This window comes from Ursus maritimus, unplaced genomic scaffold (genome assembly GCF_017311325.1).
Source record: "Ursus maritimus isolate PB19 unplaced genomic scaffold, ASM1731132v1 scaffold_11, whole genome shotgun sequence".
NCBI classification, from domain to species: domain Eukaryota; kingdom Metazoa; phylum Chordata; class Mammalia; order Carnivora; family Ursidae; genus Ursus; species Ursus maritimus.
Window position 1 is genome coordinate 70937679 of NW_024423453.1, and position 3031 is coordinate 70940709.

Below are 3031 nucleotides of genomic sequence, written 5' to 3' on the forward strand. Positions count from 1 at the left end.
GGGGGGGGGGGGAGGGGGGGCGCTGGCTCCCCCGCGGCACCCTCCCCACCTCCCGCTGATAGCGCGTGGCCGGCCTGAGGGTGTGTGTGCGTCCGCGTCCCTCTTCCACCTCGCGCTGCAGCTCAATCCGCTTCAAACAAGAGGAGCATTAACCAGGCGTCATGACGAAGCAGAATCGGAAGCAGACACGGCGAGCTGCTGGCTTGTTTCCCTTTCCCGTAGCCCCAGCCCGTAACATGCTCACTCACCCCCCACCACACAGAGCCCCTCCTCAGAAACAGCCAGAGTTTGCGTGGGTGGGGGCCAAAGGGGGCTCTACTGAGACTGAGGGGTGACAACACCTGGTTTCTCCCAGCACCTGTATCTCCTACTCATCCCCTAAAAGCAGCGACAGAGGCCCCTGAGGGCCCTGCCTGAGACGCCGAAGGGCACAGATGCTCAGGGGCAGGGAGAGGGCAACGATGCCCTCCTGCTGAGGGATGAATGGGGAGGATCTGAGAAACGCAGTCCTCAGCATGGAGACTGGGCTGGCCCTTAGGTCACCTGAGTCCCCTGGGGAGTGGTGAGAAGGACCCCGTGTCTCATCAGGGCGGCTGCATCAGAAGGGAATTTCCTGCCAGGTGATGTCCTGGTCCCAGCACAGAACTACAGGATGGGCCTTCCCTGAATGGGAGAACCTTCACCGCTCCAGGACCCTGCCATTGGCCCATTGGTTCTCTCTGGGCTCAGAGCAGAGCCTGGTTCATTTGTAACCCCTGAGGGAGCCCCGCGGGCTGACCCTGGCCATGGCCCCAGCCTCCTCTCCACCTCACAGCAGACTTGCCTACCTAGGCAGCCCTTGCTGTTGCCCTGGTAACCACTGCCCACAGCCAGTCAGCTGATGGTATGAGCTGTCCTTGGGGAAATCTAGAATCTGGGGAGGGGGCTCTGGGGTATCCGAATGGAAAATCACAGGGGAAGGGGCTTGGGGGGGGGACAGGTGAGAGTGTGCCCAGGACCTCTTTCTCAAAGAAAAGAGGACAGGAGGGGACAGGTAGGGACAGGAAGGGAGGGATGTCTGGGGTAGTGGAAGACAGAGCAGAATGAATTCTGAAGGATGGGCTCCAGCGAGAAAGGAGGAATGAAGAAGGCAGGCAGCTGAGTGGCTGAGGAAGAGTAGAAAGAATTCAGGCTTAGCTGCTGGGGAGTGGTTGGGGAGAAGGCCTTGTAGGAAGGAACCAGAGAGCCTGGAGGTGGGGGAAGAAACATCTAACCAGGAAAAAAAGGTCAGGACATGATGCAGGAGGGGGTGTACCTTTGATGTGTCAGGAGGGGCCACAGCCTTAAGGAGGGAGTGGGGGACCACGCCTGTCTGTCCCCAGCCGGGTCTCAGCCAGCCTCTCTGCTTTCCTCCCTTCAAGCCCACCCTTACTGCCTGGGCCCCGCCCCGCCGTCGTGCATAGCCTCCTGCCACCCTTCCGGGACACCAGGCACCAGGTGCTTTTCCACCGCATTCCGTTAGGACCCCTGATTTTTCCCACTACCGCGGTTCCTGCCCTGCTCCCACTTGCCCCCCACCAGACCCCACCCCAGGAGATTTGTCTTCTGGTGCAAGGGTGACCAGAGGTAGGGCTGGAATGAGCTGTTGTCAGGAAGGACAGCTGTGGACAGGGGCCTGGACTGAGGTGGCTCCTGAGGAATGGGTAGGAGTCTCTGGGCCCGGGAGGAGGGGAACATTCTTCTCTGCCAAACAAGCATGTCGGATAGAGCGGGGGAAGCCAGGGGAAAGGGCAGGGGAGGGGGAGGGGAAGGCTCTCCGGTACCTTCAGGGGCCTGGGGCGTGGGGCAGGAGCACGGCAGCTTCCTCCGTGACATACACCTCCATCCCTCGGCGCATCTCCTCTCCGCCTCCCGTTGCCAAGACAACCTGCCGGCTCAGCCACGGCGGCAGCAGGGAGGGGGGAGGAGGCGGCTGTGGCTCCCACTGCCTCTTCAGTGATGGAGGGAGGCGGTCTGAGGTCTGCCTCGGTGCTGGGGTGGGGGTGGGGAGCTGCAGGGGCCAGGGCTCCCACTGAGTCTCCCCTATCCCCTTCCATGAGGCTCTGGGTTTGGCCCCCAGGGCGACCTCAGGACAGCCCTAATTTCAGGGCCAGCTAGCAGGCCAGCCTTGCAGACAGAGGCAGCACTGGGCAGTGCCCCCCCATTCCAGAAAGCTTGGTGTGCGGTTGGGGAAGAGTGATAGGAACAGGGAGGGATGACCTCTGTTGAAGGGTCAGAGGGTGGCTTCCAGCAGGAAGGTGAGGCCCTGAGCACTGCTGGGGTGGACGTGGGGCTGCCCCCCATCTGACCTCCGCTCTCTGCCTCTGAGCACCTCCTCCTCGTCCTGAACCCTCTCATTCCCCTTGACCAAGAGGAGAGTCTTCCGATCCTGCAAAGCCCATTCCCACTGCCCCCCACTCTATAGGAATGTCCTTCCCCGGGGTGGGAGAGCCACCTTGTGCAAGAATAGTTGGCCACCAGCCAGCCCTGAAACGAAGGCGACTGCAGAGTTAGGGCTCCCTCTGTCGACCTGAGGCGTGGTAGCTGTCAAGGTCATTCCTTACTGAGAGGGATCCTGGTGTGTGTGTGTGTGTGTGTGTGTGTGTGTGTGTGTGTGTGTGTGTGTTGGTGCCCATCAGGAGGGCACAACCAGGGCAGGAGACCCTTCTCTCACCTGCCATGCTCCACCTCTACTTCCCCTCTGGTCCTGCCCAACAGTGAGACTTGCTCTGCCCACCAGCCCTTTCCTCCTGAGAAGGCCCCAGACTCCTCAGGGCCAGTGCACCATCCTCCCCCATCACCTACCTGCCTGCCTCCCCTTCAGGCTGGCATGAGAGGGGAGGCAGAATCTTTCCCCCAGAAGTGGGCAACACTGGACACCAGGGCCTCTTGTCCAGGCCCCAGGGGAGGCTTCCTGGGCGCCGTGTGGCCATACCCAGCTGCTGAGGGGACTAGCATACCTTTAAGCTCAGGAGTGCCTTGAGGCCTTGAGGATGGCCCCTTGAGTCCACAA

The 3031-nt window shown here is 61.5% G+C and overlaps 1 long non-coding RNA gene across 1 annotated transcript in view; it reads left to right on the top strand.

The window, feature by feature from the left end:
- LOC121101894 overlaps positions 1-3031 on the top strand; it is a 12444-nt gene that overhangs the window by 5733 nt on the left and 3680 nt on the right. The gene's annotated exons all lie outside the window — the stretch shown is intronic.